Source organism: Miscanthus floridulus, chromosome 12 (genome assembly GCF_019320115.1).
Source record: "Miscanthus floridulus cultivar M001 chromosome 12, ASM1932011v1, whole genome shotgun sequence".
In the NCBI taxonomy this organism is placed as follows: domain Eukaryota; kingdom Viridiplantae; phylum Streptophyta; class Magnoliopsida; order Poales; family Poaceae; genus Miscanthus; species Miscanthus floridulus.
Genome location: NC_089591.1, coordinates 63,805,865 through 63,822,944, shown reverse-complemented (window position 1 = coordinate 63,822,944; position 17,080 = coordinate 63,805,865). Strand labels below are relative to the sequence as shown.

Genomic DNA, 17,080 nt, shown 5'->3' with positions numbered 1-17,080 from the left:
TAATCCAGTTCTGTTGACATGACGATAAGGATTACAGATTTACTGTGTCCCATTTTTATTTGGCTTTGACGTGACGAAATGATAGGTAGTAGTTCTATATCAAACATATCAATATGCACAGACATGCAACGTCATCTTGTAGTGTTGATTCCACTCCATGTATGGAATGTTTACCTCACTCACAGGCTGTCTATGCTTGCCTGAAGAACATAGGAGTACTTGGGAATCCTGTTCTATGGCTTATCGGTGATGTATGATGCTCTGTACACTCCATTTCGGATTATTTTGACCCGTTAATATCTTTTACAATCATCAAACATAATTCAGAGACACTTTGAACACAAATCCCTTGATACAAGTTCAATGTTCTAAACTTGCATATTTTTTGAATAATTGTTCGTCAAAGTTTGTATAAGTCGACTTTCTGTTTGAAATGTGATTGTCATTCCAAGTCCAAGATAGAGGAAATATCTGTTAAACTGACAGGCCATTGGAAAGTAGTACTGTTAGGAAATCCTGTGGGTTTATACAACTCTGAAGTCTGAACTGCAAGTTCCTGATGAAACCTTTCTATTTCTAGATAGATACGATACTGTGTGCTATTGAGAGTGAAGCTATACCCAAATGCGAATTGAATGAAGAAACAATTTCGGTGGAGAGTGCAATGGTGATAGTGGTTGTAGAACATACATCTGCCTAAACCATGATGTCATTCATCACGACGCCAAGATGCTGCGTACTGCCAAGAAGTCCGACGGCTGGAGGACAAATTCGACGGCCTTGAACTCAATCACATCCCAAGGCGCCTCAACGAGGCGGCCGATGCGCTTGCAAAAGCGGCGTCCGGTCGAGAGCCGGTGCCGACGGGTGTCTTTGCCAGCGACCAACACAAACCCTCGTGCGCTATGAAGGGTCAGAACAAGCCAACGATTGCCCGCCTGATCCAGCCTCGGGGGCTGACCAACCGACGGCTCTGTTTTGCCCTAGGTCACGGAGCTTGAAGAGGATCCAACGACAGAGCCGACCCTCTGATCAATTGGAGAACGCTCTACCTCGACTACCTCCTCCGTGACACAGTGCCACGGACAAGACGGAAGCTCGACGGCTCGCAGCCGCGCCAAGTCCTTCGTTCTTGTAGAGGGCGAACTCTACAAACGAAGCCACATCGAGATCCTGCAGCTCTGTATCCCCGTCGAACAGGGGAAGTTGAACCCCATTGGGAGTAAGGTGTTGTAACTCCACCTTGTAGTAGTCCAGCAGCCCTCGGAGGAACTTGTGGGTGGGGATGGTGAATCCCCGCTCACGAAAGTGAGCGAAGGACACGACATACCCTTCGGGCGGCGATGGCTCGTCCTCATTACCGTGCAGCCACCACTCCTCGGCGGCGGTCAGCGAACAAAGGAGGCCACGGCGAATGAGGCCCTCTTGGCGCTGAGGGTGATGTCAGATCTACACCATGGCTCCATTGAACGATTGGGAGGGGGGTGGATGCGAGCTTGACGGTTGCGATGCGGATGTGAGCTCGGCAGCGGCTGCGATGCAGGTACGGGAGGCTTAGGCGATTGGCGGCGGAGGTTGAAGATGCAAAGGCGAGGAGGCAAAGTATGGAACCCTAGGGGCGAACCCCTTAGTTTTATAGGGCGACAGATGCGAGAAGAGCAACCGCCCACCTAGGTCTCCGAGCCTGCCACGATACACCACTACGTCACGTCGCGGGATATGCACCCGCGATCCCTATCCTTTCCCACCAAAGTCACGCTGGACATTTCGCCTTCCCAAGCAGACCAGGACACTTTTCCCACAGAGGGGATATGTATGGTCAAAAAACATTTCTTCAGCCCGCCTGGGTCTGGGAGTTTGAGGGCTGGCCCAATAGTTTCGATGGTCGTCCCAACAAGGGATGGGCCCGCGAACGGCCAAAACCCAGGTACACGAGCCTCAACGGAGTCTCGATCCACAATCAAGTCTCAACCGGGCTGACCCTAGATGAATCCCCACGGACCACCAGGGTTCCCTTTAAACTGTCCAGTGGACAAAAACCAAATCTCACAGCCATACCCGCCAAGGGTCCGAAATTACCTCCCTAGCGATTCTACCTGAATCACCCGGGGGCTCGAGGGCTATACCCGACGGGTGCGCTCACGCGCACCCTCTGGCAAATCGAAATACCCCCCGGGCAATTCTACCCCCCGAATCACCCAGGGGCTCGGGGGCTACACACGTCGGGTGCGCTCACGCGCACCCTCGGGTAAGTCAAATCACCCCCGGGCGATTCTATTCGAATCACTCGGAGGGGGGCTACTGTCGGGGACCTAATACTGAGGTACCCAATGAGATGGAGCTAATAACTATCAAGCGCTGATGCTCCCAAATAGGCAAGAACACAACTACACTTCTTGCCCTATGCCTCGCCCAGCCCCTAAGGGCTGGCTACGCCTCGCTCAACCCCTAAGGGCTGGCTCCACCTCGCCCAACAAACGGCTGAGGGTCGACTGGCTCTGCCTTACTCGACGGCTAAGGGCAGGCTGCGCCTCGCCCGGCCCCTAAGGGCTGGCTCTGCCTCGCCTGATGGCTAAGGGCAGGCTCCGCCTCACCCGACGGCTGAGGACAGGCTCCGCCTCGTCCGAGACGGCTGAGGGATAGCTCCGCCTCGATCGACATTCCGGGCTGGCTCCGCCTCGTCCGACGTCTGCACCCTGCCGCTTCATGATGATGAGCACAGGGTAAGATGGGACACTCTGGTCAACCGCAGTACCGAGGACCATATCCTGCGCACCTGCGAGAAGGTACCATCAGGATACGACGGGATGGCGCTTTAAGCCCTCCTAGGCATGGCAGAGCCTAATGTGTTGTAGGCATCGCCTTTTCCCCTACAGTGTTGTAGGCGCCATTAACTCCCATATGATAAGACTCCCCCCACATGCCTCTAGGCATCGACAGTGTTGTGAGCTCCGGTATTTACAGTACCAGGCGAACATGGTGAAACCCTTGCATGCCTCCAGGTATCAACAGTGTGGCGGGCGTCGACGTCTGCCATACCCGAAGAAGACAACACAACCTCTCACGTGGATCTGACATCCAACAGTGTTGTGGCGCCTACCATCGACCTGTACCCGTCGGCGTAGGTGATAAGGCTTAGAAGCATATGTATTTTCTCCCTCTCACTTGTAAGGGCCATCCCCTTTATCTATAAAAGGGGATGCGCTCTCTTCAAACAGGTAGATTCATTAGACGGATCAATTCCACACACACACACCCAAGCAGCAACTGAGCTCTTGGCATTCTTTCGACCTTTCCATCAGACACTTGGGACCTGTCCTTCTCACGACCGTTTGTACCGCCTACTACGAACCTTTTTCGGTACTAATAACACGAGCAGCAGCGCAAACTGGACGTAGGGACATTCTGCCCGAACCAGTATAAACCTTGTGTCATTTAGTACCATCTCCGAACCTAACGCGCAACAATATAAATTTACTAGTTTTGGTGTTATTCGAAACACCGACACTAAACTAATCAGCAATAAACTATTACTCCGTAATATATAATAGACAAGTCATACAACAACGTTGTCTCTTCTCCTATTCTAAATATGATTTTTTTTAATTTTGAGGCCACCAACTCTTCCTTCCCTTCATGAGCACGTGCTAGTGATGGGACGACCCATGACTCGAGCAATAATGCAAACCAAGCTGAGTTGTTCTCCTTATTTCTCTCTCTTCCAACTAGGATTGCTGACATGGGCCTGTTCAGTTGGCTTCTTGGCAGTGCTTTGTTGTGCCTTCATATGACAATGGCAGCAACCGAAGTGGCTAGCTTTAAAGCCAACCAAACAGGCTCATGTCTTTTTTTTAAACGAACTGATAGGAGAGCTAACTGTTATATTAAAAAAGAGAAAGCTAAAGATGGCCATAATAGTACTGTGCAAGGCGCTTTAGCAGGCCACATCCCCAATGAGCGCGATTTATAAGCCAGTGACGTGGTTTTATTGTACTTACTCGTTGGGATTGCATGAGTAACTGTGAGCCATAATTGTTGGCCTTTTGTATATGAACGTACTACGCATAGTGATATTAGCATTTTTTCATAGGAGTATTCTGAGATTTATATGGATGACGAAGAAAGGAGAAGACTGAGCTTAAGCTAAACAAAAACAATACCCTTTGCCTACTAGAGCTCTTGATACTGTTTTTGGTCGGTTGGAGATGCACACGGATGAATATTACCATGAATGCTAGTGATTCTACGCCTCAAATATGGTTATGGATTATTGCCTCAATTAGTCGTGTTTTAATTTATGTAGTATTTGCAAATGTGTATGAAATATGCATCACAATAAAATCTGCTATTATATAGTAATATATATATATAGCATATTTCCAACAAATATAAGCTTTATTCATCAAGCAGACTGCTGGATACAAAAAAAGTATAACATCCAAATAGTTCTGGAACACTGTCCAAGCAAAGGACGAAGCACTTGCCACAAAAGAAACACCCAAAAGCAAAGGAAGTTCATCACAAAAACCGGCTACATACGTACGTACTTCGCGTGTTCGCGCCGATGCACGTACTCACGCAGAGCTAGCTAGCACGCGCTTACGTAGCAGACGATAAGGCACCAGCTGCCTGCACTAAGACAGTAAGACGAATGGCAAGCCAAAGAACACGCCGGCGGACGGCCGGCATACTCGCGGCTAGCTTAGAGGCATTTGAATCCGGTGGGCACGGTCTTGCCGTAGTGGTTCAGGACGAGGCTGAGGTCGACAGGCAGGTTGAGGTTGATGCCGAGGATGCTGCCCTTGATGGCGGTGCAGAGGCACAGTGCGGCCTCGAGGTCGACGAGCCCCTCTAGCAGCGGGCAGCATGGCTCCGTGGGCCGTGGGCGGCACGCCCACCTTGGCCTTGATCAGGCCCAGAACATTGGCTTACACGCCCAGCTTGAGCGCGTCGCGGGGGCACTTGCCGGACGTGGCCGGCGTCGGGGTCGGCGTCGACGGGGTGCACGGGGTCGGCGTGGGGCAGTCGCCACTGCTGGCGCTGACAATGGCGAACACGACTAGGTTCACGGCCAGGAACAGCGCGATCGAGGCCTTGCCTGCCATTGCTACGAGTACTAAAGCACTTGCTTGATCACTAGCAGCACGAAGCAGAGCGTGATTAAGGTGTGCCTTAATAATAACTGATCGCTAAGCGCTTGTGATGGTTCGTAGTGGCGCTTGGCTGTTGCATTTATAGGACAACCATCAGTGCAGTGCCAATTAGTTGTTAGTGAGTTCACATTCCCGTGAGCATGTGCATGTGAGGGCGATTATTAAATGGGTGATCTGGATTTATTCCATGAATATTTGGGTGGTACTCCAGAAATAAAGTTTCATTCTAGAACAGCGCTAGTGGCCAAGATTGCTGCATTGGTGGATGCATGTTGATGTTTGTTCTAGCTTGATGGTTGATCATTTATTCAGTTTAGTAACTTGTCATATGGGTTGGCTGCTTGTATCTAGTGCCATGCTTTAGTGCTAAAGATCAGCAGAGGTGCCATGATGATTGACGCCCAAGTTGCTTGAAGAGTTGAAGTAGTTTTTTGTGGTACTTGACGGGATGTCGGGATCAACATCTATTCTGTTCAGTTCGAACATTCAAGTTCAGATTCAGAAGCTTGAATTTGCTTGAGAAGTGTTCCAGCAAACAACGACGGGTGTTGCTCCTATAAAATTTTGTTCTTTTTGTTTGAATGTTGGCTAGGTGATTCTCCTCTTGTTTATAAAAAAAAGTACTAATACATCCACCCGTACTTTTGTATAGGCTAGAAGCTTAAGAGACATAAGTGACGCGTAGAAGCTCATAGATAATTTAGTAGATACAACTAAACAAAACTGCTTATGTTTGTGTTCTTTCTGTATTCATTTTCTAACACAATGCTCATATAGATACTCTATGGTTTGTATCCGGTTGTGATGGATTTACCAATTACTCAATACACTTTCCATGCATATTCATAGCCCTCCCTGCATTGCACATCTACGAGATACTAATATGTGTTTAATTGTGGCACATGTGTCTTCAAAATGTCATTAATATTCTGAATTTTGGATTTAATATTTAAATCTTATTGATTGGTATAGTTTTTTTTGGACATTTTAAGTTAAAACTTTAGTATTTAATGTACCTTTTATTTAAACTTTTCTTTCTATTTTATTCATAAGTTCAAAGTCATAGACTACATTTTTAGTTACTATATTAACATACACAGAAATTTTAGTGCTCTAGGTGATGAATTACCTTTACGATAATTATGTGTGTTAGTATTTTGTAACAACAGAGTCCCCACAATTAAATGAATTGATAGATATGTGTATTCTCATAATTACATAATTTGTCAATGTATAAATTTATCTAATCAACAACTTAATTACATAATTGTTTGTCCTAAATTAAAGTACTAATGTAAATTAAAATTAATTGTTAGTGACATGTTATGTGATTCATTTAGCAACATTTTTCATGATTGCTAAACCATAGAAATATAGTTATCGCTCATACATGCATATATATACTTTGTCTACATGTTGTTTGCCTTTCTTTGAGATAGTTTTTTTTATATGTTTATAGTAGTAGAAGTGAGTATTGAGAAACGTATATATGTTTACTTATTGCCTTTTCATAATAATAGATGTTGGTGATTTCAGTTTATTTATTTTCTAATGTCCGAGGTGAGTAACTTACATGTTTAGATACAAACGTAGTGGTTATTTTATATTATCTTCCATAAGATAGAACTGCACAATTTTTATTCAAATTTAGAGGTTTACATTAGATCGGTTCATAACAGAACATGTGGTAATTAGTTGCATATTTATGACATTTGGACTAGTTTGGATTTGGCCTATAGTGTGTGATGGATTTACCAATTACTCAATACACTTTCCATGCATATTCATAGCCCTCCCTGCATTGCACATCTACGAGATACTAATATGTGTTTAATTGTGGCACATGTGTCTTCAAAATGTCATTAATATTCTGAATTTTGGATTTAATATTTAAATCTTATTGATTGGTATAGTTTTTTTTGGACATTTTAAGTTAAAACTTTAGTATTTAATGTACCTTTTATTTAAACTTTTCTTTTCTATTTTATTCATAAGTTCAAAGTCATAGACTACATTTTTAGTTACTATATTAACATACACAGAAATTTTAGTGTTCTAGGTGATGAATTACCTTTACGATAATTATGTGTGTTAGTATTTTTGTAACAACAGAGTCCCTACAATTAAATGAATTGATAGATATGTGTATTCTCATAATTACATAATTTGTCAATGTATAAATTTATCTAATCAACAACTTAATTACATAATTGTTTGTCCTAAATTAAAGTACTAATGTAAATTAAAATTAATTGTTAGTGACATGTTATGTGATTCATTTAGCAACATTTTTCATGATTGCTAAACCATAGAAATATATAGTTATCGCTCATACATGCATATATATACTTTGTCTACATGTTGTTTGCCTTTCTTTGAGATAGTTTTTTTTATATGTTTATAGTAGTAGAAGTGGGTATTGAGAAACGTATATATGTTTACTTATTGCCTTTTCATAATAGTAGATGTTGGTGATTTCATTTTATTTATTTTCTAATGTTCGAGGTGGGTAACTTACATGTTTAGATACAAACGTAGTGGTTATTTTATATTATCTTCCATAAGATAGAACTGCACAATTTTTATTCAAATTTAGAGGTTTACATTAGATCGGTTCATAACAGAACATGTGGTAATTAGTTGCATATTTATGACATTTGGACTAGTTTGGATTTGGCCTATAGTGGTTCAAATGCTTCTTAATGTGAGATTGTGGGTGTGTAGTTCTACCTTAGTTATTGATGGTCGATAAACATATAAAGCTTCTACAGTTCAAACCACAAACTCTAGATTAACGCTTTTACATGAAGCGAATACACATGTCACTATTGGAAAACCGAGATTTGCCTAGTGTTTAATGGTTTGCCTAGTGCCAATCGTCGGACACTAGGCAAAGAGCTTGTTTGCCGAGTGTTAGACCCCGGAGCACTCGGCAAAATAAAGGCATTAGGCAAAATAACGATTTGCCGAGTGTCGACACTAGGCAAAGAAATCCACTCGGTAAATGACCATTTTGCCTAGTGTCAATACTAGGCATACCATCACACTTGGCAAAGGCTGTCGGAGGGCAACCGCCGTTACCATTTTGCCGAGTGTCTTCCGTTAACACTCGGCAAAATTAGAACTTTGCCTAGTGTCTCCGCCGTTAGGGTTTCTAAGCATCATATGTGACGATGTGCTCGAAATATTTTTTAAATTTTTATCATGGCACCCGCATGCGATATCTTGACTTGTCGACAAGTTTCATGAATTTCAGACTCCGTTTTCATTTAATAGAATTTAAAAACTATTTTCTCGCAAGTTCGTGGTCATGTCTCGACGTGAAGATGTGTGAAATTTTTGGTCTGTTTCTGGATACGACCTCAACTAACACTTACTAACATGAATATCATTTTTGCATTCATGAATTACCATTATTCGACACACTTGCAGTTCAAATTTGCATTTGTCGAAAAAATTCAAAGAAATTAAATAAACTAAAGAAATATAGCAAAATTTCATAAAATTGTGCCAACTTTCAACATGTAGTCTCATTTTATGTAGGGAGGCTCGATAAAAAGTTTGAAGACCAAAATTGAAAAAAAATAAATAAGTTTGCCTAGTGTGCTAGCTAGACACTAGGCAAACTGGCCTCTTTGCCTAGTGTCTCATGAGAGACACTAGGCAAACTTATTTTTTATAGTGTTTGCCTAGTGTTGGGTTATCGACACTAGGCAAACTTGCTGCCTCCTCTGGCTTCTGCTCCGAATCCAACAAAACGAATAATAGACACAGCTTCTACTCCGAAAAAAAACACACCTCGCCCCATCCTCTCTCGATCTCTCCCGAAACGGCGACGGCCAGGGCGACGGCGCCCCCCGGGCGGCGAGCGGACCTCCGCGGCGGCGCTGCGGGCAGGACGGCGGCGCGCGGCCGCGACCTGCACCCCGCTGGCCTCCTCTCCCTCTTCCCACCGGTTTCTCCCTCTCCCTCTCCCTCTCCATCTCCATCCCGACACGGACAGGCCAACGACGGCTGGCACAGGCGGGCGCGGCGGCTGCGGGCGCCCTCCTCCTCCTCCTTTCCCCCTCGCGACTGGGCCCCGGCGGTGTCCGCCGGCGTCGCTTGCCCCCGGCGCTGCCTCCTCCCTCTGCTCCGTGTGTGTTCATGTGTTGCAGGTGCTACAGGAAACCCTAGCAGCCTGTGCTAGGGGTCGCGGCGGCCCAGCTTCAGTCCCAACCCCCGGCGGCGGTGCCCTTCTCCAGTGTGGATGCGCTCCCAGCGACAGCAGCGGCGACTGGCAGGTTGTTGTCCCTCTGGCGACTGCGTGGGCGACGAGGTAACCTCCCATCTCCTCCATGTCTCTTGGCCTTCTTTTACTAATGTTTGTGTGGCGGGAGCCCCAAATTCTTGGTGCAGTTACCAATTTTTTGTGAGATTTTTCCTACATTCCTGGTACAAGTGATGCAAATCTGTTTCCAGAAGGCCACCTCCTTTCAATCACTCACAATGTTCCCCAAGTGCCGCATTGGTGAATACCCAGGCCTGTACAAACCATTTTAATTTATTCATGTATGTTCCTCAGGTATTAGATTTTCACTTTTAGACTAATGTATTAAATAAGTTAAGAAATATTGGATAGGTCAATGCTTACTACAGCAGATGACATGGCTTTCGTCCTTTCAAATTTGTGCCTGAATGTTCTCCTGTAGACACAGCCTCACATTTACCTTCGTCCCATATTGACCAGCATAGATGTTATACTTAAACATTTGCTACGGCAATACATGTTGTAGAATCATTTTACCTATTTATTGGTGTTCATCGATCTTCTCCATTTGCTAGAGTGGCAGGGAGCGGCAGTTTCTGAGCCCGACGGTGGAGCAGGCTGTGCGCCATGGTCTGCGTGACGCAAAGGACGATACACAATACAAATTTCTCTCAAATTGAATTTTATTCTTGTGTAGTGATTTCGGTTCAACACTAGGACTTCATTTCATAGGCCAATTTTGAGGACTAGTCATCAGGTGCGACAACATCAAGGTGTTTTTGTTCCCTTCTTTTTGTCATTCTTTTACCTGTTTGATAAAGTTTTAGTTCATAATTTATAGCATCCTCAACGAACTTGCTTCATTTTGTGAATTTGTATGATGCTGCTGGTTTTCTTAGATTATTTACTGAGTAGGAAGTATCCATCTAGACGAAGAAAAAAGTTCACTGGTCAACAGTACAGTTGATTCCATCAAGTTTTAGCTAAATTATTTTATTAATGCTTGCCCTAGGTTTCTCAGAATGATTTTTATTCTTGTGCAAGAATTTTGTTTTGAGACAACTTCATTCCATGGGTGCATTTTGAGGGCTATTAGCACGTGTAACTGCATCAAGGTGCTCCTGATCCATTGCTTTTATCATATTTCTTCTACCGTGTGCTAAAATTTTCATTCAGATTAAACCTTGAATTTTTAGTTTGATACAATTTATATGCACATTGTAAAATCTCAGAACAAGCCAACCACTTGGAAAAAAACATTATCTGGTCTGTAATAAACATCATGACCCTACTCAGGTACTTAGTTGGGTTGCATACTATATGTTAGCTTACTAATCGCTGGTACATATTTAGCTACACTATTAGAAGTTTGAGATCACACAAGTACCAGTAGTGCCATTTGTTGTTCTTTTACTGTCCTGCAAGGTTGAAAGTGATGCTTTGGTCATTTCCTTTAGGTTTCATGTTCAGTAATGTGCATGGAAGTTCTTTTGCTATTCACTCTTTTCATAAATTCACCTAGCATTTTAGTACTGTCCCATGGATGTGCTTCGTAGATTGATTATAATGGGAAGTATATCAGCTCCTGCAATATTAACCAATATGAAATCAGTGTATAAAAACAACACATGAGAGAAAAGCTTGGATATGGCTGCAGATGTTGTTATTTTTTCTATGTTTGAGGCGACCCTGTGTGGAGGTTTATTTTCTGCTGATGACATTATTGTCAATGCATTCTATGGCATGCTTCTCGGCAATTTCTTTCGGGTTTTTCTTTCTTTTAGACCTCACAGTACCTACACTGAAACTTGAGCGTACTTGTGGCACATTTGGACTTTTGGTATGAACATGTGATATATGTGAACATGTGGTTCTTATTTATGATTCATGTGATATATTTGTGGTGTTTGAATATGATTTATATTTGTGTCGCAAATGGAATAATCAAAAAAAAATTCAGCTTCTGGTTACTTTGCCTAGTGTCAGGGGTCTGACACTAGGCAAAGGGGCCACACGTGGCACACCTGGGACTGACACTAGGCAAAGTAGGCAGTTTGCCTAGTGTCGGAGGCCTGACACTAGGCAAAGCTTGGCATATTTGCCTAGTGTAGGTGGCCTGACACTAGGCAAAGCTTGACATATTTGCCTAGTGTCGGACGCCTGGCACTAGGCAAACCTTGCATACTTTGCCGAGTGTCAGACCTCCGACACTAGGCAAAACGTCCGTTACGATTTCTACCGTCAGTGGAATACTTTTGCCGAGTGGTGTCCTTGACACTAGGCAAACACTTTACCGAGTGTCCGAGGTTTCACACTCGGCAAAGTGCTCTTTGCCTAGTCCGCCTCTGCCGACCCTTATTTGCCTAGTGTGACACTAGGCAAACTGTTTGCCTAGTGTTTCTGGGCCTTTGCCTAGTGCCTGCGGCACTAGGCAAATCCCACGATTCCAGTAGTGAGTGTAGTAAGTAGGCTGGTGGAAGTGTATGGTTCACTCGGTGTTTAGAGTAGGTTTAAGCCTTTTGAACTCTAAAGTGTTACAATATTAGCATGTTTATTATTATACTCTAAAATGTCACGAAGCCTCCATGACGAGAGCCTCGAGAGGTTGACACCAAGCTCAAAGACATCGTACGCCCACCACGATCATAAGGAGCAGCTAGCCAGCATGCCCATGTCTCGGTGTTTTGGAACCGGGGGTCCCTCAACCAACGAGTGAATTTGTGCTGTGTGCCCCTAATCCCGGATGGTAATGCAAAGAGACACAAGGTTTATACTGGTTCAGGCAATCGAGGCCCTACGTCCAGTCTGAGAGATCGATCTTATGTTCCTTGCACCAGAGTGCTCGTAGTAGGGGATTACAAGCTAGGTGAGAGAGGGAGCTAGCCCTAGGTCTCGGCGAGGGTGGTGCGGGCTGCTTGAGGCGTTGTTCTCAAGCAGCGTAGAAGTGTGTCGTTCTATCGGTGTGTTCGTCTCCCTTTTTTTTCTCCCCCTACGAGGCCCAAGTCCTCTCCTTTTATAGTTGAAGGGAGGACGAAGGTAGTACATGTATCACTATGCGACGTAGTGTCAATAGAAGTGGCACGTCCGAACCCTGTGGCCCGTTCTGGTGGCGGCGTGGCCGTAGGAGCGATCCGTCCTTGGAATACTGGAGCGGCGTGGTTGTCCCATCAGGCCCTGTGCGTCGTGGGAGCCCCGGGAATGTCTCAGAGCGGATGTGACGGCGAATGTGCAAGCCCTAGTGGACAGATTGTGCGCGAGGCCGAGGCCTGGTTGGTGCCGAGGCTTGTACTGCGGTGGGGGTCTCGGCGGGCACGAACCCCGAGATTGCCGAGGCCCCGGTGTACAGTGCCGAGGCCTTGAGCGGGCGGCGGGTCGCGGGTGCAGCGTTAGGACACAGTGGCTGGTAACCCCCGTCACGCTCTGTCCTAGGTGCTGATCGTGGACACAGTGCCAGGACACAGTTGCCGGTAACCCCCGCCGTGCCCTGTCCCAGCCGGTATGGCGCTGATGCGACTTCGGGTCGCATCGGCCATTCTGTGACGTTGAGCCGCTGTCCGGCGGAGATTGCGGGAGTGGTTGAAAGTATTAATGAGACATGACGCGCTGTCGGGAGGGTCGACCGAGGCGGGGGGCGACGGACCACGGACAAGCCAGCCCCGAGCGACACAGAGAATGAGGCCTCGCGCGAGACGGAGGTCAGGCCCCTCGCCGAGGCCTCGCGCGAGAGGCCTCGCGTGATACGGAGAACGCGCTTCCCACCGAGGCCTTCCGTGGAGAGCCTCGGGTGGGGCGGAGATGGCATTTCTTGCCGAGGCCTTCCCTGGGGAGCCTTGCGCGGAGCGGAGTTGGCGTCAGGATGCCGAGACCTCCTGCTCTATAAATGGGGGCGGCGTGTCCGAGCCCTGTAGCCGGCCACTGTTGTGGTATGGTCGATGGAGTGGCCTCGTCCTTGTCGTGCAGAGGTGACGCGCCGGTCATACTTGATCTTGTGCGTTGTGGGGCTCCAGTACAGCTTGATGCAGGATATGGCGGGTGACGTGCTGGTCATCGTGCGCTGACATCGTAGGGAGCTGTGGCTCTGCAGATGGCGAGGCCGAGCCATCGTGGGGGGTTCGGCGGACATGGATCCTCAGGCTGCCGAGCCCCTAAAGCATACTGCCGAGGCATTGGGGGAATTATTGATCCTGGGTGCTGATTCCGAGGCCACAGTATCTTAGACGTGGCTCCCCACGCTGCTGAAAGGTCCTAATGGCTAGAGGGGGGGTGAATAGCCTAATAAAATTTCTACAACAACACTTAACAAAAGGTTAGACAATTATGAGGCGAAGCAAGTGTTGCGCTGGCCTACTCAAAATGCAAGCCTCCTACCACAATTCTAGTTTAGATAGTGTCTATTCACACAATAGCAAAGACACTATCCTATGTTCGTGTGCTCTCAAAGACTAACTAAAGAGCCACACCAACCAAGCAAGCAAGCTCTCACAACTAGCTACACTAAAGAGCTTGTTAACTAGTTTGCGGTAAAGTAAAGAGAGTGATTAGGATAGTTATACCGCCGTGTAGATGAAGAACCAATCAATCACAAAGATGAATAACAATGAAGACCAATCACCTCGGAATCAATGATGAAGACAATGATTTTTACCGAGGTTCACTTGCTTGCCGGCAAGCTAGTCCTCGTTGTGGCGATTCACTCACTTGGAGGTTCACGCGCTAATTGGCTTCACACGCCAAACCCTCAATAGGGTGCCGCACAACCAACACAAGATGAGGATCACACAAGCCACGAGCAATTTACTAAAGTACCTTTTGGCGCTCCGCCGGGGAAAGGTCAAGAACCCCTCACAATCACCACGATCGGAGCCGGAGACAATCACCACCTCCGCTCGACGATCCTCGCTGCTCCAAGCCGTCTAGGTGGCGGCAACCACCAAGAGTAACAAGAGAAATCCGCAGCGAAACACGAACACCAAGTGCCTCTAGATGCAATCACTCAAGCAATGCACTTGGATCACTCCCAATCTCACTATGATGATGAATCAATGATGTGGATGAGTGGGAGTGCTTTGGCTAGGCTCACAAGGTTGCTATGTCAATGAAAATGTGCAAGAGCTGTCCCTTGAGCCGGCCATGGGGCTATAAATAGAGCCCCCATCAAATAGAGCCGTTATAGCCCTTCACTGGGCAAAACGCGTTCTGACCGGACGCTCCAGTCGTGTTGACCGGACGCTGGACCCCAGCGTCCGGTCGCTCGCAGACGACCACGTGTCCTGATTCCAACGGTCACTTGACCTGACCGGACGCTCCGGTATAAACTGACCGGACGCTGAAGCCCCAGCGTCCGGTCGTTTCCAGTAAGCTCCCCGAGGCATGTTTTTCCGACCGGACGCGTCCGGTCCACCTTGACCGGACGCAGACCAGCGTCCGGTGCTCAACCCTATCCACTGTGCCGTCTGACAGCTCGACCGGACGCAGCCTTTCAGCGTCCGGTCGCTGAGTGACCCAGCGTCCGGTCAGTAGACCGACGCCAGCATCATTTCGACCAACTCCATTTCAACTCTAACTTCTTCACCCTTGCTCAAATGTGCCAACCACCAAGAATTTTGCATCCGGCGCAATAGAAAATAAACATTTCATTTTTCCAAACCCATCTCAACCCTGCAAACACCTTGCGCACATGTGTTAGCATATTTTCACAAATGTTATCAAGGGTGTTAGCACTCCACTAGATCCTAAATGCATATGCAATGAGTTAGAGCATCTAGTGGCACTTTGATAACCGCATTCCGATACGAGTTTCACCCCTCTTAATAGTACGGCTATCAAACATAAGTGTGATCACACTCTCTAAGTGTCTTGATCACTAAAACAAAATAGCTCCTATGGTTTATACCTTTGCCTTGAGCTTTTTGTTTTTCTCTTTCTTCATTTCAAGTTTAAGCCCTTGATCATCGCCATGCCATCACCATTGTCATGCTATGATCTTCATTAGCTTCTTCTACTTGAAGTGTGCTACCTATGTCATGAGCACTTGATAAACTAGGTTAGCACTTAGGGTTTCATCAATTCACCAAAACCAAACTAGAGCTTTCAGCTGCGTTGTTCTCGGAGCAGGAGTTGGCAGCACAGTGAGGCATGGGCGTCAACCATGTGCTTTAGTGGTTAGCACAGTGGCAGGTAACCTCTGCCCAGTCCTGCCTCCTGTCCCGTCGGCCATTCTGCTGTACTGTGCCGAGCGTGCGGCCGATGTCAGGGGCAGCAGTTGGCTGAGTTAATGTGACATGACGTTTTGTCAGAGGGGCGGGTGAAGGAAGAGGCAGCGGAGTGCTGCCGAGCCCGCCTCGCGCGAGACGGAGAGTTGGCGGCTCGACCGAGGCCCTTGGTGGGGGGTCGCTCGAGGCCAGCGGTGAGGGGGCCTCGGGCGAGTCGGAGAATCGGTCGAGGCCAGCGGTGTTTAGCTGGTTTTGACCTTTACGAAGTCTAAGCAGCCATTTTTTGGTTCTTGCTTAGGGTACCCCTTCTCACTGTATCCGACAGTAGCCCCCGAGCCTTAGGGGGAGTGGAGGTACTCCCCCTGAGGTTCTGACGAGAATTGGCTCTTGATAGTTCCTGTTGGGATGGTGTTTTGTACTTGAGGTTTCGGTGGGTGCGCGCGAGCGCACCCGCCGGGTGTAGCCCCCGAGGCCCTGGAGGGGCTTTTTTCTCTCTCGAGCGAGGGGTTTTCATTGTGTTCGCCGGGCCCGTGGGTGCGAGTTCGGATCGCAGGGCCTCGACGATGCTGCGGAAAGAGCCCCTTAGCCTCCGCCCGGAGCGAGAGGGCCGTCAGGGGTTCCCTGGCTTTTTGTACGACCCTCGTGCTTCCTTTTCGCTCAGAAGGAGGGGTGGAAGATGCCGTGCTACCCTCGGTGGGCGCGAGCGACGGCATTTCCGGTGAGCTGTTATCGGGTAAGTCCGAGTGGAGGCCCATACCCCGTTCGCTGGGGGTCGGCTAGCGGTCCGGAGACGCGCTCCAAGAGTACCGGCGGGTTTCTCTAGTGGGTGCCGAGGCCGTTCGCTGGGCCTCGGTGGCTCGGTGCCTCCCTACGGTGGGATCCCATTCGGAGACCTCCCTGCCGGTCTTGGACACGACACAGGGCGCGCTCGTATAGGCTCGCCCGTAGCCGTCCCTGACTCTTTTGCCCTGGGGCAGCTATCGAAACCCCTGGGGGCCCAGCCTTCGAACCCCTGGACCGTAACGGGCTCTGGTCGCTTGTCTTTATCTTGGGTGCAGGAAGAGCCCCCGAGCCTCCGCACGGAGCGAGAGGGTGGTCAGGGGTCCTCCCGACTTTTTTGTCCGTCCCCCGCACGTCCTTTTCGCTCAGACGGGGGGCTGTTTGCCGAGCCCACTCGCGTGCGAGCCTGAGCCGCTGGGTCTCGGCAAAGTTGCAGGAGGAGCCCCCGAGTCTCTCGCACGGAGCGAGAGAGCGGTCAGAGGTCCCCCTGGCTTTTGGTTCGCCCCTCGCGCGTGAGGGTCTGTCCGCCGAGCCCCCCTCGGGTGCGAGCCTAGGTCGCGGGGTCTCGGCGTCTTTCGCAGAAGAAGCTCCCTAGCCTCTGCACGGAGCAAGAGGACCGTCGGGAGATCTTCTGGCTTTTTGAACGACCCTCGCGCTTCCTTTTCGCTCGGAAGGAGGGTTTGTTT

At 47.8% G+C, this 17,080-nt stretch overlaps 1 pseudogene; it reads right to left on the bottom strand.

Moving 5' to 3' along the window:
* Positions 1–4,702: 4,702 nt before the first annotated feature.
* On the bottom strand, positions 4,703–5,105 carry LOC136496791 (14 kDa proline-rich protein DC2.15-like; annotated as a pseudogene).
* Between the last annotated feature and the right edge of the window lie 11,975 nt (positions 5,106–17,080).